Genomic DNA, 19,089 nt, shown 5'->3' with positions numbered 1-19,089 from the left:
AAAATTAGACTCTAGCTGTCTCCGTTCCTGTTAGCCCACTTAATTAAAAGGCTTGCCGGTGGGAAGCCAAGTTCACCTACTTCTCACGTCAATTGACCGACTTCCCACGGCAATCGACTTTCCGCCTTTCAAGTTACGCGAGCTAACAAGTTACGGATACATTTTATCGGAAAACCACGTCAAATCTAACCGCAAGCCACTTTTTCAATTGAACTTGCGGTTACGAGGTCGAATGGTTGAAAATGGATACCTATACTTCAATCAGACCTCCCAGTCTCTGCCACGCTTCTTCAATCAGTGCTGGCTTTGGCGCTCACAACGCCATCTTGTGCCTAAAAACCATATAGCACAGGTTGCATGTATTTCTATCATTGCTGACAGGGAACAGCCTGCAGACTGGGGTTAAGAAGGCTGGGGCAGGGGCAAATACATCAGTGTCATTAAAAAACAGAGAAAATACTGTGCGCTACTATCTAACCCAAAATTTAGAATATAAATATAGTGCAGTGACTAAACCACATAAATAAGTGACCAAGAAATAAATCACAATAACCACAGTGAGGGTGTATATATGAAGAAAGTATATCACATAACCGTGTATTTGTAGAGGCGTCTGCTGCTATAAACACAGGGGGTGGCTCAGCACCCCCCACACTCTAAGAAATGGAAACAAAAGAAACAGCGCACAACGCCAAATAGTGAAGCAAGTAATGCTATATATTAGTAATTACAGGGTAATAAATCTGCGTACATCAAAACAGTGGAATAGGTGCATTTAGTGTGTTTCACACAAGTTACCACTCAGCAACTGTTGTCAGAAGAGTCTGCAGCTTGCTTCTCTCAGCGGGGACGCTACGTTGGTTCAGGAGCAGGATTAATGTCCAAAACCCCTCATCCAGCAGTACATCGCTCCCAAGGGGATTTCCCTTTACAGCAACCACGCTCCGTTGCAGGTATTGGTGCTTGGTGGGACCGCTCGCGCTTCCAAGCCGTCTGGTGCAGCTCGTGTAGCTCAGCGAGCAGATCCACTGTACGGGGGTGAGACCTCAGCTCTGCAAGGGTACACTCGGCGTGCCACGTTGTCGCTCCGTCACGGGATACTGCGTGATGACGTCACAGTCTCTGCAGCAGCGAGGGAACCGGCAGGGAGGCAGTCAAAGTCTCTCAAAGTCTCTCATATGCCCAAAATTACCACTGGGAGTAATACTAGCAGGGTGAAGCCAAAGGAGGCAATGGCAATATTAAGGCACTAGATAAAAATCATCCAACATGTTTCGTAGAATAAACTACTTCTTCAGGGATTAATTTAGCCATTACCCAGAGGTCTTAAGTACCTAACAAAGACGACTCATTGGTCAAACAATTAAAAATGGACCAATCATCTAGACTAGGTAATGGTTAAAGTAATAGGGAAGATGAAATCATTACTTTTAAAACAATAACTTTATTAACTACATACATAATAAAAAGATTTTATAAACATAAACTAAACCTAGCATAAATAATTAAAAGCATGCTGGAATAAAAGAAACACAATATTAGTACTAAAATAGATAGTATCATATAAAAGATGCAACTAAATTAACAATAGAAATACGTATAGACAATAGAACAGAGCAGGGAAAACAGAGATACATAGATCAGTGATATCCCTTGGGTTTAAGGGGAGAACGGGGCTAGAATTTTTTTTTTTTTTTTTTTTTAAATAAAAATTCCTCTTAATAAAGTGCCCAGATGTCAACATCCTCATTTAACCCCTTAGGGGACATAGTATCTAACTTGTGTATCCAATATGTCTCCTTAGATGATAGTGTTTTAACTCTGTCCCCACCTCTTCTATTTACAGGAATAAACTGAATCCCCTTAAAAGTGAGACTGGACGGATCTTTGTTGTGGTGTAATAAAAAGTGTCTGGAAACACTGTGTTTTTCAAAACCGTTTTTTATATTTCTGACGTGTTCTTGGATACGAACTTTAAGGCTGCGTTTGGTTCTGCCTACATACTGATATCCACACGCACATTCCAATAAGTAAACAATGTGTGTAGATGTACATAAAATAAAGTCATCAATATTAAAAACTTCTTGTGTGTTTTTAGAATTAAATGTATTTTTGTCAGGATGTTGGTACTTACAAATAGTACACTTACCACAAATATAATTCCCTTTTGGTTTAGGCCCTAACCAGTTCTTTTGTACTGTAGTGTTATTACTTAAAAAAACATCACTAGGTGCTAGCAAATTTTTTATGTTTTTGGCTCTCCTATAGATAAACCGTGGTTTAGTGTCTAGATGTGATCCCAATATGGGATCATTGCACAAAATACCCCAGTGTTTATAAAAAACCTTTTCGATGTCCCTATGTACAGAATTATAATCCGTAATGAAGGCCACATTTAAAATTTCATTTTTCATTATTGGGCCTATTTTATTTCTTGTCTTGGTTCTATTTTGAATTAACATATCTTTACGATCCATGTTACGTACCCTTATAATCTCTCTTTCGAGAAGTTCCTTAGGGTATCCCCTCTCTCTGAATCTCAAAAATAGTTTATTAGCCTGCTTGTCAAAAACCTCTAAACTACTGCAGTTACGTCTGAGTCTGACAAATTGCCCTCCTGGTATATTTTTTATCCATGTACTTTTGTGATTACTATTCGCCATCAGCAAATTGTTAGTATCCACCTCCTTAAAGAAGGTTTCAGTCTCCACAGTGCCATCCGCTCTGGAAGTAAGTCTTAAATCCAGAAAATCTATCTGGGTGGCATCCACCTTATGTGTAAACTCAAGGTTGAAATCATTCCTATTCAGGTTATCTACAAATGCACTGGCCGATGCATAATCACCGTCACACTATCACAGGATGTCGTCTATGTAGCGTTTCAACACAACGACAATCCTTCAAATAAGAGGTTAATTTACCAACATACGGTTGGAGAAAAAAATCCACGTATTGACTAAGATTGGCTGTCATAGATTGTATACCTGATACGATTGGGCGTCCGGGTGGATCCACCAAGGCCTTATGTATTTTCGGCAGGTGGTAAAATATGGTGATCCTTGGGAATTCAGAAAATAGGAAGGCGAACTCTGTTGTAGTGATGACGGATAGAGTGACTGCATTATCTAATAGCGCTTTTAGTTCCCTTAAAAACTCGGCTGTGGGGTCCTTCAATAATTTGACATAGGACGATGTGTCGTTAAGAAGCCTTAAAGCTTCTTTTTCATAATCACACCTATTTTGGACTACTACGCCACCACCTTTGTCCGCCTGCCTTATAATTAGGCTTGCATCATCCTTCAATGTTTTAAGGGCTAGGGACTCGCTTACACTGAGGTTATGTTTAATGTTACCTGACTTAAAATTACGTGTTAAAATGTTAAAATCATTGATGACCATATTAAAAAATGTATCAATATGATGACCCTTGGAATGTGCGGGATAGAACTTAGATTGGGTTTTGAATTCAGTATGTCTAATTTCTATTTCTTTATCAGAATTACTTGCAGCAACCATAGCAGCCTTACCAGGAATACGGTCCATATCTTGTTTCAGAAAATGTCTCTTTAGGGTAATATTGCGAGTGAACTTGTGTAGATCTTTGAACAACTGGAGGAACACGAGGAGGGACCAGAGCACAAAAGAAGAGAGTACTCTTGGGAAAGAACACCCTAGCAAACAAAGGGGTTTTTAATCTCTCCTCCACAGTTTTAAGTAAGGATCAATTGAGCATACTTGGAAGGGGTTTGAGTTTTTCCAAAACCTGTGGACCAAGCTCCTTCCAGTTGTTCAAAGATCTACACAAGTTCACTCGCAATATTACCCTAAAGAGACATTTTCTGAAACAAGATATGGACCGTATTCCTGGTAAGGCTGCTATGGTTGCTGCAAGTAATTCTGATAAAGAAATAGAAATTAGACATACTGAATTCAAAACCCAATCTAAGTTCTATCCCGCACATTCCAAGGGTCATCATATTGATACATTTTTTAATATGGTCATCAATGATTTTAACATTTTAACACGTAATTTTAAGTCAGGTAACATTAAACATAACCTCAGTGTAAGCGAGTCCCTAGCCCTTAAAACATTGAAGGATGATGCAAGCCTAATTATAAGGCAGGCGGACAAAGGTGGTGGCGTAGTAGTCCAAAATAGGTGTGATTATGAAAAAGAAGCTTTAAGGCTTCTAAACGACACATCGTCCTATGTCAAATTATTGAAGGACCCCACAGCCGAGTTTTTAAGGGAACTAAAAGCGCTATTAGATAATCCAGTCACTCTATCCGTCATCACTACAACAGAGTTCGCCTTCCTATTTTCTGAATTCCCAAGGATCACCATATTTTACCACCTGCCGAAAATACATAAGGCCTTGGTGGATCCACCCGGACGCCCAATCGTATCAGGTATACAATCTATGACAGCCAATCTTAGTCAATACGTGGATTTTTTTCTACAACCGTATGTAAATTAACCTCTTATTTGAAGGATTCTACTGCAGTTTTAAATTTATTTAAAGATTTCAAATGGAAGAGTTCATATGTATGGATTACATGTGACATAAAATCCCTCTATACAAATATACCCCATCAGAAAGGGTTGGATGCAGTCAACTCCTTTTTGGAAGTAGACCCCACAATGCACCCATTAAATAGGAAATTTATTCTCGAGTCTATTAGTTTCATATTGAAACATAATTATTTTCTGTTTATTTCCACTTTCTACCTGCAAGTTTGCGGAACTGCAATGGGTACTAGGTTTGCCCCCAGTTTCGCAAACCTGTATGTGGGTAAGTGGGAGTCTCAGTTCATTGTGCCCGAGGAACCCTACCACAGGAATGTCGTTGTGTGGAAACGCTACATAGACGACATCCTGTGACAGTGGGACAGTGATTATGCATCGGCCAGTGCATTTGTAGATAACCTGAATAGGAATGATTTCAACCTTGAGTTTACACATAAGGTGGATGCCACCCAGATAGATTTTCTGGATTTAAGACTTACTTCCAGAGCGGATGGCACTGTGGAGACTGAAACCTTCTTTAAGGAGATGGATACTAACAATTTGCTGATGGCGAATAGTAATCACAAAAGTACATGGATAAAAAATATACCAGGAGGGCAATTTGTCAGACTCAGACGTAACTGCAGTAGTTTAGAGGTTTTTGACAAGCAGGCTAATAAACTATTTTTGAGATTCAGAGAGAGGGGATACCCTAAGGAACTTCTCGAAAGAGAGATTATAAGGGTACGTAACATGGATCGTAAAGATATGTTAATTCAAAATAGAACCAAGACAAGAAATAAAATAGGCCCAATAATGAAAAATGAAATTTTAAATGTGGCCTTCATTACGGATTATAATTCTGTACATAGGGACATCGAAAAGGTTTTTTATAAACACTGGGGTATTTTGTGCAATGATCCCATATTGGGATCACATCTAGACACTAAACCACGGTTTATCTATAGGAGAGCCAAAAACATAAAAAATTTGCTAGCACCTAGTGATGTTTTTTTAAGTAATAACACTACAGTACAAAAGAACTGGTTAGGGCCTAAACCAAAAGGCAATTATATTTGTGGTAAGTGTAGTATTTGTAAGTACCAACATCCTGACAAAAATACATTTAATTCTAAAAACACACAAGAAGTTTTTAATATTGATGACTTTATTTTATGTACATCTACACACATTGTTTACTTATTGGAATGTGCGTGTGGATATCAGTATGTAGGCAGAACCAAACGCAGCCTTAAAGTTCGTATCCAGGAACACGTCAGAAATATAAAAAACGGTTTTGAAAAACACAGTGTTTCCAGACACTTTTTATTACACCACAACAAAGATCCGTCCAGTCTCACTTTTAAGGGGATTCAGTTTATTCCTGTAAATAGAAGAGGTGGGGACAGAGTTAAAACACTATCATCTAAGGAGACATATTGGATGCACAAGTTAGATACTATGTCCCCTAAGGGGTTAAATGAGGGTTTTGACATCTGGGCACTTTATTAAGAGGAATTTTTATTTAAAAAAAAAAAGTTGCATTTTTTATATGATACTATCTATTTTAGTACTAATATTGTGTTTCTTTTATTCCAGCATGCTTTTAATTATTTATGCTAGGTTTAGTTTATGTTTATAAAATATTTTTATTATGTATGTAGTTAATACAGTTATTGTTTTAAAAGTAATGATTTCATCTTCCCTATCACTTTAACCATTACCTAGTCTAGATGATTGGTCCATTTTTAATTGTTTGACCAATGAGACGTCTTTGTTAGGTACTTAAGACCTCTGGGTAATGGCTAAATTAATCCCTGAAGAAGTAGTTTATTCTACGAAACATGTTGGATGATTTTTATCTAGTGCCTTAATATTGCCATTGCCTCCTTTGGCTTCACCCTGCTAGTATTACTCCCAGTGGTAATTTTGGGCATATGAGAGACTTTGAGAGACTTTGAGAGACTTTGAGAGACTTTGACTGCCTCACTGCCGGTTCCCTCGCTGCTGCGGAGACTGTGACGTCATCACGCAGTATCCCGTGACGGAGCGACAACGTGGCACGCCGAGTGTACCCTTGCAGAGCTGAGGTCTCACCCCCGTACAGTGGATCTGCTCGCTGAGCTACACGAGCTGCACCAGACGGCTTGGAAGCGCGAGCGGTCCCACCAAGCACCAATACCTGCAACGGAGCGTGGTTGCTGTAAAGGGAAATCCCCTTGGGAGCGATGTACTGCTGGATGAGGGGTTTTGGACATTAATCCTGCTCCTGAACCAACGTAGCGCCCCCGCTGAGAGAAGCAAGCTGCAGACTCTTCTGACAACAGTTGCTGAGTGGTAACTTGTGTGAAACACACTAAATGCACCTATTCCACTGTTTTGATGTACGCAGATTTATTACCCTGTAATTACTAATATATAGCATTACTTGCTTCACTATTTGGCGTTGTGCGCTGTTTCTTTTGTTTCCACATCAGTGTCATGCATATACTTTTAACCCCTTCACTCCCAATGCAAGTTGGGATTAATCAGCCGGGTGTAATACCTTTATTAAAGCCTGATTAACCCCATGTTCGCCACAGACAGTCCTTGGCTAGGGGCGCAACTTGCCAGCCCTATATCTCTGCCAAAATGAATTCTTTTGTAAAGTCCTTACAGTATTCGTTCAGTAATCCTTAGCTCAAATGAATTATTTATGCTAGGTTTAGTTTATGTTTATAAAATATTTTTATTATGTATGTAGTTAATACAGTTATTGTTTTAAAAGTAATGATTTCATCTTCCCTATCACTTTAACCATTACCTAGTCTAGATGATTGGTCCATTTTTAATTGTTTGACCAATGAGACGTCTTTGTTAGGTACTTAAGACCTCTGGGTAATGGCTAAATTAATCCCTGAAGAAGTAGTTTATTCTACGAAACATGTTGGATGATTTTTATCTAGTGCCTTAATATTGCCATTGCCTCCTTTGGCTTCACCCTGCTAGTATTACTCCCAGTGGTAATTTTGGGCATATGAGAGACTTTGAGAGACTTTGAGAGACTTTGACTGCCTCACTGCCGGTTCCCTCGCTGCTGCGGAGACTGTGACGTCATCACGCAGTATCCCGTGACGGAGCGACAACGTGGCACGCCGAGTGTACCCTTGCAGAGCTGAGGTCTCACCCCCGTACAGTGGATCTGCTCGCTGAGCTACACGAGCTGCACCAGACGGCTTGGAAGCGCGAGCGGTCCCACCAAGCACCAATACCTGCAACGGAGCGTGGTTGCTGTAAAGGGAAATCCCCTTGGGAGCGATGTACTGCTGGATGAGGGGTTTTGGACATTAATCCTGCTCCTGAACCAATGTAGCGCCCCCGCTGAGAGAAGCAAGCTGCAGACTCTTCTGACAACAGTTGCTGAGTGGTAACTTGTGTGAAACACACTAAATGCACCTATTTCACTGTTTTGATGTACGCAGATTTATTACCCTGTAATTACTAATATATAGCATTACTTGCTTCACTATTTGGCGTTGTGCGCTGTTTCTTTTGTTTCCACATCAGTGTCATGCATATACTTTTAACCCCTTCACTCCCAATGCAAGTTGGGATTAATCAGCCGGGTGTAATACCTTTATTAAGGCCTGATTAACCCCATGTTCGCCACAGACTGTCCTTGGCTAGGGGCGCAACTTGCCAGCCTTATATCTCTGCCAAAATGAATTCTTTTGTAAAGTCCTTACAGTATTCGTTCAGTAATCCTTAGCTCAAATGAATTCTGGAAGAGGGGTACGATCCTTGGTTACATGTAGTTAACCCCTCACACTCCGGAACCGCTTACGCTGTAACTTGGACGTTTCTTGGAAAAGCTTATATGAATCTAACTGGGACTGGGCTGCAGGCATCTTTATAGAGTTAAGGGTCCTATACCTATCATACACACCCAATCCGTTTGTGGGAACAACTTTTCTTACCTATCCGCCACTTGCCAGTAGTTCAGAGAACGGGCAGAAGTTGCTTCCCGGTCTGCTAAGAGCATTCGTTAACCTCACACCTGAGCTGCTTAGCATACCGGGCCGAACCTCTTACCTGGCGACAGTAAGTCTGGGGTTTGGCTACCAATTGTGAAGCGCCAATACTTCACACAGGTATCTAGTACTTGGGAATAATCCGGCCACCCTAACACCTAGGGTCTCTGAGGCTTTTCAACTCCGGACTTCTCTAGACACTGGGGCACCATCTCAGCAGGGTGGCTTTGAAGTATGGAGATGAAAAATCCCTCAGCTCATTCCTCCATAACATATGGGCATGTTAATGGATTCATTGCCGGACCGGCAGGAAAGGGTTCCTGCCTCTACATTTAAACAACCATTGAAATTCAGTATTTTTATAAATGTATGTTCTGCATCTGTAACGAATATAAAACTTATATGTATGTTCATGGTACATGTGTAAATAACTGCACTCCAAAAATTAGAGTACTAGCCTTTCCTAGTGCAAGTTATCCACTTAATTGAATGGGCTCTGTTTTGTGGGTTGCAGTTTGACCTATAATTAGTCTGTTGCAAGCCGGCATATAATGTATCTGTGCTTTCTTGGATCGGTAACCGCAGACACACGCCATCAATTCACCTTAAGTGGATAACAAGCCCGGTGGATACATTTGTAACGGATATGCACTTCAGCTAGACCGCAGACCACTTATTCAATTGACTTTGTGGTTCAGACATCTGCGGCTTGGAAAGTGATACCCATCTACAAAGCAGCCACTTACTTGCAGGCACAATTCTTCACTTAGCGCTTGGTTCAGCGCTAGAAGCTCCCCCTTGTGTCGCAAATACAGTTAGCACATTTTCATTCATTTAACTGCAGCTGGCTTCTGAGCTGCAAAACAGCTAACATTAACAAAACATTAAAGGTAGTGTAGGGGAAAACATGATATTATGGGGACAATACATTTTAACCCCTTCAGTCCCAACAAGGATTAGAGTTATCCAGCCAGGCATAATACCTTTATTATTGGCCTGGTTAAACATCTCCCGCCACAGTAGTCTCCCCTTCCCATCCCTCACAGAATAATTCGAGAGGTCCCTGCACCCTGCGACCATATAGGAGCTTGAAGGGTGAAAAGCCGGTAGATTCTTGCGGTACCTCTCGCTTCTATAAACACATGAAGCATCTGCTTCAGGGTACAGTTGAACCTCTCACATTGTCCGTTCGTTTGGGGTCATGCGCTAGTGCTTCACCCCGCACACATCCAAAAGACACTGTAACAATTCACATATGAATTATGACCCTTGATCGGTTAGGATCTCGCTACGGAAACCTACTTAGCTACTGCCCTAGCATCGATGGTGGGAAGCGCTACAGCCTCAGCGTACCGGGTGGCAAAGTCCACCACCGTGAGGATGTAACGCTTGCCCGTCCAGGTGGAGATCATGATGGGACCCACTATATCCATAGCTACCCTCTGGAAAGGTTCCCTATTTACCGGTAATGGGTTCAGGGGTGCCTTCACATGATAACCCGCCTTACCTACTCACTCAGAGGCATCACAGGACTGGCAGAAATCTGCCGCAGACCCTGATGCCCCCGGACAGTAGTAACGCTGCAACAGCCGGGCTCTCATCCGAGTAACCCCCTGATTCTACGCTAGTGGAATGGAGTGGGCTACATATAGCAACTGCTGCCTATACTCCCTGGGTACCACTAGCTGTCTTCTACCTGTCCAGACTCTATCTTACCCGGTAGATTGTTGCTCCCTATAAAAGAGCCCGTGGTGCCACAGAAAGTAGTCTGACCCTTCGCTTGCTTTAGACTCGGACACCCGAAGTGTCATGCATTCTAAGCTGTGGTCAGCTTTCACCGCATCCCTGAACTGTGTACCTAACACTGGCCATCCATCCATAGTCTATAAGTCGGGGGAATGGGTACAGGTAAAGGGAACAGTAAGTCAGTCTCTGGTTGCGACTCAGTCAGGCTTACCTGTCTGGTCTCCGCAGAGACACCTGGAAAGGCTGGTCCCAAATGCAAGGGGATAGGGGATGGTTCTGATGCGATCTTGGCTGACTGACTCCTTGTAATCGCTGCAACAGGAGCCAGTTCTGCGGTGAACACACAGGTTACGTGCCCCAGGTCATTGCCAAGGAGGTCTTCAGCATCTAACCCTGGAAATACCCCCACCTCCCTCATGCCACGTCCAGCACCCCAATCCAAAAAAACCCGGGAAACCAAGAGGGACCGTGGTCCTCCGTCTGGCATGGTCACTTGCATCCTGGTGCCCGGGAGCAAATCCTCTGGCCGGACAATATCAGGTCAGACCAGGGTAACAGTGGCACTGGAGTAAAGCAACCCGGCTGCTTGGCGTTCTCCGATGGTCACTCTCCGCAGATGCTTCTGCCGGGACATCATTGGATTGCGACCCGACTGGTGCAACCTGATGTCCCACTGCTGGTTCCTGGGTGGCAAGTGCAGATCTCTCTACGGACGTCCCTCTATGGGTTGATTCCGTGGCTGTTCTTAACTCCTTTGTGTGTGCCAGCCGCACACAGGCGACTGACTTCACAGCTGGAGAACATTGCCTCTGATTTGGTCCACCAGACTTTTGACAGTTGTGTCTTATGTGACCCACTTTGTTGCATAGGTGACATCGGCTCTCGTGTTTAAACTCTGCAGCTCATTGGATGCTGCCTTCTGCTGCAGGCTTGTGTGTCCACTGAGGGGGTCTTTTTGGCTAAATTGACTGGCACGGACGGTCCCTTGGAAGCTATTTTCCCGTCTATTAAAGCACGATTGGTCACTAATTCATCAGCCATCCTGGCAGCTTCCACATGGGTCTTAGGTTTACGGTCAAAGATCCATGTCCTCACGTCCGAGGGACACTGCTGCAACAACTGTTCTTGAAAGACCAAGTCCAGTAACGTGGGGTATTTGGTAGCACCACATCCCTCCACCCACTGGGTCCCCTGCAATGCCATGTGGGCCCCTTACCGGACATAAGACTCCCGGGGGTATCGTTCCCTTGTCCTGAACATACCCTGGTAAGCTTCTGGGGTGAGGGAATACTGCATCAGCAGCATTGTTTTAACATGCTTATAGTCTTCCTGATCTTCTTTTGGGATGGACTGCAGAGTCTCTTTTGCCACTCCAGACAACAAGGGTTTTAATCGCAACACCCAGTCCCATGGCGGCACCTGGTATCTCTGACATTGTGTCTCAATGTCACTTAAAAAATGTCGATCTTGTCGGTGCCGTCCACAAACTTCTTGAAACTGTGGTGGTCCACTCAGAGAAAGTCTTGTTCCCTGTTGATCAGGTGGGAGTGAGGGGACACTTGTCCGTGTACTGCTGCCAGCATCCGAATCCTCTCATCTGCTGTAGCCCTCTCTTTCCATGTGGCAAGGAGTGTGGTGATTCCAGGGGTGGCGGGTCCAGTAGCCATGTGGACTACCCCTATTGCACTCTCAAGTACCAGTCCTTCACCATTATCCCAGTCATCGCCCCCTCCCTCCTCATGTCCATTTCCCTCCGGGGCTCGATTAACCTCCGGCGCCCTGGGCTGAAATTTTGATCACTGCTGCTGCAAGTACAGGCTTGTTGCCCTCAGGTAAAGCAATACTGGCTTCAAGGGATTCCAAGTCCTCCTCCAGTTGTACAGTAGCTTTGACCGACCAGCCATCGGTAATCCATAACTTTCACACCGGGAAATGATCCAAAAGCGGTCCCAGGTCCGGAATCATCCCGATCGCTTATCCATGTTCTTCCGCAGGCACAAAGTTAGATGACAAAGGGAATCTCTGTAGGGATTGTTTTCTGTCTTAGTTTATCGTTACCTTTTCCCTGTGAGCACCACCCCATAAATACTGTTTGGTCTTCTTCCCTCTCCTGTGTGTTGAGCAGGGTATTCCTGCATTATATATTAACGCAGCCTCTATCTGTATACAAACAAAGGGAATCTGTTTTTGTTCGTGCTCTTGTGAAACGTTTTTACGCTACCTCTTGCTTTGGGAGCTCGCAATCTTTGAGTTTCCCACTATGCTATAGGATCTAGCAGGATGCTATTCCATAGGCTCAATCGGATCCCACTTCTACCACCACAAAAAAGCCTGTTACAGTAGACCAGGTCTCTTAACACATTTATACCGGGATCATATGATTGAGCAAAGCAAGGAGGTAAAATAAATTGTAATTTATTCCACGAAAAGACATACACACAACGTTCCACAATTACAATCAAAATACACTTACTGGGACGGGGGCAAACAAAAAAATTGGTTTCCAGATCGAAATCTTGAAACATAAATTCTGTAGGAGTAATTTCCCAGGAGCGGGAATTACTCGCAAAAGCCTTTGAACTTTTCTCAGTCAGCGGTGCAAGTCGCAGTTGCTGCTTACACAATTAGTTCTTGTCGCTGTTTCTTGGCACTTGGAATCTTAGAAGCTTAGAAGATGATAAGATGAATCGTAGATGAATCTGATTCCCGATGGGCTGCAGGAATTCTTACAGGGTTCAGAACTCTTTACCTAACAAGTGCAGCCAATCTCTCCATGGGAATAACTTTTCCCAACTATCCCGGAGTTGTATTGTATTGTATGTCTTTATTTATATAGCGCCATTAATGTACATAGCGCTTCACAGTAGTAATACATGTGGTAATCAAATAATTAACAGATAATATAAATAACAGGTCATGGGAATAAGTGCTTCAGACATAAAAGTAACATTAAGGAAGAGGAGTCCCTGCCCCGAGGAGCTTACAGTCTAATTGTTAGGTAGGGAGAACATAGAGAGACAGTAGGAGGGAGTTCTGGTAAGTGCGTCTGCAGGGGGCCAAGCTTTATGTATCGTGTTCAGAATATAAACAGTGCTATTCATATGCTTCTTTAAGCAAGTGTGTCTTAAGGTGGGTCTTAAAGGTGGATAGAGAGGGTGCTAGTCGGGTACTGAGGGGAAGGGCATTCCAGAGGTGTGGGGCAGTCAGTGAAAAGGGTTTAAGGTGGGAGAGTGCTTTAGATACAAAGGGGGTAGAAAGAAGACATCCTTGAGAAGAACGCAAGAGTCTGGATGGTGCATAACAAGAAATTAGGGCTGCGATGTAAGGAGGGGCAGAAGAGTGTAAAGCTTTAAAAGTGAGTAGAAGAATGGAGTGTGAGATGCGGGATTTGATCGGAAGCCAGGAGAGGGATTTCATGAGGGAAGATGCTGAGACAGATCTAGGAAAGAGTAGAGTGATCCTGGCAGCAGCGTTTAGGATAGATTGTAGGGGAGACAGGTGAGAGGCAGGAAGGACGGACAGCAGGAAGTTACAGTAATAAAGACGGGAGAGAATGAGGGCCTGAGTCAGAGTTTTAGCAGTCGAGCAACAGAGGAAAGGGCGTATCTTGCTAATACTTCACAAACCTGGCAGAGGGGTCTTCTCATTCTACTAAGGGCATGCGCGAATGTAGCACCTTTGCTTCTTAGCATATGAGACCCTCCCAACCTAACACCTTAGGGACACTGAGCCCTTTCAACTCCAGACTTTTACAGACATTGTGGCATCAAGCCAGCGGGATGCCTTAGAAGTCTGCAGCTTCACATCCTCAGCTCATTTACAGTGTCACTATACGCATACTAAGTGGGGTGCTACAATAAATGAGTTTTTCCCTGTCTCTGGTGTTCTGAATGAAAGCCCAGATATTCCTATCATGTTTAATACACTATTTTAGGGGAACTTTCATTCATCAATTTTTATAAAACGCTATAAAAATTAAGTTATGGTCGTTTTATGTTTCTCCCTGAACTATGCGCACAGCAAGTTTCAGAGCGCTAGGAGCTTGTAACAGGGTCTTATCCCTGTTAAACAGGCTTGCCTCTAATCCAGCAGTGTGCTGGTTGATTGCACACCTGCAATCAACCACTCCACCTGCCTAATCACAACTCTGTGAAAAAGCCTGTTCCCAGAAACAGGAGAGAGATTTTTTTCCCTCGGTACTCAAGGGTAGTGACAAGAGGAAAGAGGTCTTGAGCACAAAGGCTGTGCTCAGATCAAGACACCCAAAGACCTATATTCCTGGATACAGGGGACCCAGGAGCCTACCAGAGACTGACATGAAGGGCCACCTGCTTTAAGGTATCTCTTGAGACTTTGGGGAATAGGGTGGTAATTCCAGACCTGCAGAAAGGGACTGGGGAAGTAAGTTAGCCCTTAAAAAGGGATAGGCATTTGTTGTTTTCATATGTTTTGCTGTGTTAAAGGGACAGGCGAAATAAAGCCTTATTTTAATTTCACATTATTAACGGTCTCCATAGCATACCTCTGCACACATCTCTTACAGAGCTTCATAGCAAATGTTAGCAATCAGCCGTTTTATTATTTAAGCGCTGGATTTAGAAACATTTTTACTCTCGCCACCTTATACCCGGTGGGAGAGACTCCGAACCCCTACACTGGGTTCTGGGGGTTTGGGCATATACTGGGGGCCCCTTGAATGTGATTTCCCCCTGCCCGGTATTACTGTTCTGGTCTGTGCTGAAGCAGGGAGATCTGGCGGTGAGCCGCTAACTGCTTCCTAAGGAGGATTTTGTCCGGTGGTCTGTTTCTTCATGTCTCCAGGAATCTGTTAGGATTACTGGGTACATGTTTCAGGGTAACCAGCAAGTCTGCCCCCCTTCTATCCAAACACACCCTGACAACATTTTACCGTAAAATCATCCCTGGAATTCATGCTCTGCGAATCTCCGCTGGTTGGCACTCCTGGAACAGTAATGCAAACATACATCCTTATTAAAATATAGTCCACATGCATTAACTGGGTTATGGGGGCACCTAGCCGGGCATAATACCTGTATTATTGGCCTGGGTACCCCCTCACCATCACAGCAGGTACATGAGTTAGCCATTTCGCCTGAATAGCTTTCACACCCCTGGCAGCTAGTGTCACTGATCTACGTACCTGGGATTAGACTCATTGGCACCAAAGCCCAGGTGGCCAGGAGCACCCCTTCTATCCCTAGGATTAAAGACCCTGCCTGGTTTAATGTATAAAGTAAAACGTATTTTGAAACACTGCTGCCTAATAAAATATATATTTTTACTTTCTGCTGCTAAAATGTGTTACAGTCATTTGGTGTATGAAATATAGTGTGTCAATGTTCCAAATTGACAAACGGAGTTCATTTGATAATAAGTAGTTTATTGCACAGTATCATCATACTCAAAAGTCTAAAAGACTCTCTCTGCCAGGGAGTGTCCAGGCAGCCTCTTCATACATTTAATTTCCTTTGTTCAAAATGTGTTACTAGGCAGATTATACAAACCACTCCTTAATTCTTAAACCAATCATCTTATAGCTCATTAAACCTGGTTAGAACTGGCCTCAAAACAGCTATGAATAGGTGCTTGGTATACACTATCACTAGAATGTGGGCGTTACTTTAGTCACAGTCGTAAATCTACTCAGAAGCGAAACCTCCCATCTATACCAGACACACATTCCTACACACAAAATGGAAACTGAAGACAACAGATTTTACCAAATGGAAACTGAGCATTGATTTCAATCCTTCTCCAGAGACTCCCCCAGTCTATTTCAGTAATATCTAAACAGTATCTTCATTTAAGCAATATTATTTCGTCAAGTGTAAAACTAAACTGTCCCCTTTACACTAGCCTTTATCCTGTACACAAAGCAAATGAGACATTTAAACATTTTAACTTTACTTTTAAAACTCTCCCAGCCTTATCTCTGGCTAGAGTAACCCCCAAACCTTTAAACTAGGTTTAGGGGGTCTGGGCAAACACTGGACACCCCCTCATTACACGGGGGACCCTGGTACAGTTCTTGGGTTACCTTACCCCCCTGGTACAGTTCTTGGGTTACCTTGCCCCATCTTACCCTCTGGTCTGTGCTGAAGCAGGAAGACTAGCGGTGTGCCCAACAACGCTCTGATGGTAGGGTTTTGACCGAAGCACTGCGCTTCAATGTAGCCAGGAATCTAACTTGAATCCCGGGTACATATTTGGGGTCTCCAGTAACTTTGGAACCCTGCCTAAATGGACGCAATCTGAAATAAGTTTCTCCGTCATACCTACCATGAAACTCACAGCCTGGTTGTCTCCACTTGCAAGCACTCCTGGAAAGGGTAAAACATAAAAAACTGCAATTGTCACATATTTTATTACATAGTACAGTAATGCATGCACAATACACGGGTCCAAGAGCTGACACTCTAGGACCCCAAAACACAGTTCAGGGGCAACCAAGTGGGCTTAACCTTTATTATAAAGCCTGGTTACCCCTTCACCGTCAGAGCTCCCCCCTCAAGCTGAGGGATTTGTGGCAACCACCTCTTCTGGTGGTTCCCACACCCGGAGGCTCTTGAGGTTTTCGCCTCACTTGGTACGTCCTTTAGGGAGAGTCCAGTAGCATTTTCATGCCTGCTGCCTTTCTTGTGTTGGATGGCGAAGTCAAACTCCTGTAATACAAGACTCAAGCATAGCAACTTTGCTCCCTCCCCCGACATCCTTTGTAGCCACCTATGAGTGTTGTGATCAGTGAGCACTGGAAGTAACCGGCCATATCGGTAGGGCTGCAGTTTCTTCAGCACCCAAACTATGGCCAGAAACATTTTCTCAAAAATGGCATATGCCACTTCTTCCCTGGGCAGCAGTTTGCTGCTCAGATCCTGTCACAGGGGACCAGTGCTTATCCCACAAAAATACCTGGATCCTTTGATAGAATAAAACGTGAGATAAAATAAATTGTAATTTATTTACATAAGAAACACACACAGCTTGATTTACAAGATAACATGAAATAACACTTACGGGAATGAGGTAAAACAAAATAAATGGTTTCCAAAACGAAACTCCACGAAATACAGTCTCTAGGTATCAATTACCAGGAGCGGGGTAGATACGCAAACAAGAGACGCAAAACCTCTGTATCTCCGCCGAAAGAGTATCTTCGTTCTTCCCTTGAAGAATTAATTTACAAGTCCTTAGTTCTAACGAACTTTCGTAGCAGGGTACAATCCTTGGTTATGATGGAATAGTCTCTGTATCGCACGCTATACCTTTGATGGATCACAGAAGAACACAGTTGAACACCCGCCCAATAGCCTGCACGGGCTTATAACACCCTCCCAAGCCTATCTGGGTAATACACAGCCAATCTTGTCGTGGGAAGCAAATTCCCACCCAATGGCAAGTTTGCCATCAGTTCATGCAGCCGGGCAAAGGGCTTCACGGTATGCCAAGGGTCATGCGCGAACTTCACACTTAGCCCGCTTAGCATACCTGACCAAGCCCCCTTGCACGGCGGCAGAATGTCTACCTTTCTCCAGGATGCCTGGACATCTGCTTATATGTTTATATATATTTCCTGACATTTAGCACTTTCCTCAGGTCGGTGTCCTTTGAAGCCCCGGACTTTTGCAGACACTCTGGAGTCAGTTCCACAGGAAGTCTCAGAAGCCCAGACTTACATTATTCATGACTCATCCCTGATCATAAATGACAATAGTGAATGCTTAATGTACAGTATAAGCTGTCCTGCCTGACTGAAATGTAAATGTCCCGGTTCTATAACTTTAAAATACTAAACTCTGAGCTACTTCTCATTTATGCCTTTAAATAAATGTTACAGTTTCATAACTATACAGGATTATATGTCTACCCCCTAGCACTCTGCATATCTAAAATTAGGAAGCTAGGACCTTCCTATCAAAAGTTAGCTGGTTAATTATGTGTGGGCTGTGATGTGGTTAAACTTTTCCCCGGTCTGCGGTGTGGGGTCGGGATGCAAAGTTGCAATGCCCGGCCTCAATCGATAACCACAGATGTACTTTACCAATTTACCTTAATTGAATGATTAGACCACACTGTTGCAATCCGGCATCTTTTCCTGACCGCAGACCACTTAACCAATTTAGCTTGCGGTTAAGGCTTCCCTTGCTTGTCTGCGGTTACACAGTGATACCGTGTTGTAATGCCGGGCCCGACCACATAACCACAGGCACGGTTATCCAATTTACCCTTTAAACAGTGCTAGAGGCCCCTTATTCCTAGAGGGTGCATTTTAGACATATTATTACATATTAATAGGACTGCAGCCAGCCCTGGGCTGCAGAACTGACACTCTAGAGTCACTTTATCTGATTCATGGGCACCCAGCTGAGCAGAATGCCTATATTTCATGGCCTGGGTACCCCTTCACCGTCACACCTCCCCACCTCAACATGTAGGGGCCATCACAGCTGCTCCAGCAGGTGGCTTGACTGACCGCTCAGTCTTTGAGGTTATTGAGTCCACAGGACAGTCCTTGCGGGATAGTCAATCCGCATTTCCGTGCTCGCTGCCTTTCTTGTGCTGGACAGTAAAATCAACCTCTTGCAGGGCAAGACTGCAATGCAGCAGCTTAGCATTTTCCCCGGACACCCGTTGTAATCAACTCAAGGGGGTATGTTCTGTAATTACTGTGAAGGGGCGATCATATAGATAGGGCTGCAGCTTGCGTAGTGCCCATATGATCGCCAGACACTCCTTCTCAATAGTGGCAAAAGCCACTTCCCGGGGCAATAGCTTGTGACTTAGGTATACCACAGGATGCTCTCCTCC

At 43.6% G+C, this 19,089-nt stretch overlaps 1 protein-coding gene across 1 annotated transcript in view; it reads left to right on the top strand.

The window, feature by feature from the left end:
- The window catches only part of LOC142495721 (zinc metalloproteinase-disintegrin-like cobrin), a 475,628-nt gene that overhangs the window by 298,236 nt on the left and 158,303 nt on the right, over window positions 1–19,089 (top strand). The gene's annotated exons all lie outside the window — the stretch shown is intronic.

The sequence above is a fragment of the Ascaphus truei genome, chromosome 5 (genome assembly GCF_040206685.1).
Source record: "Ascaphus truei isolate aAscTru1 chromosome 5, aAscTru1.hap1, whole genome shotgun sequence".
In the NCBI taxonomy this organism is placed as follows: domain Eukaryota; kingdom Metazoa; phylum Chordata; class Amphibia; order Anura; family Ascaphidae; genus Ascaphus; species Ascaphus truei.
Note: the sequence above shows the minus strand (reverse complement) of the source record. Positions and strands in the feature narration are given on the sequence as shown.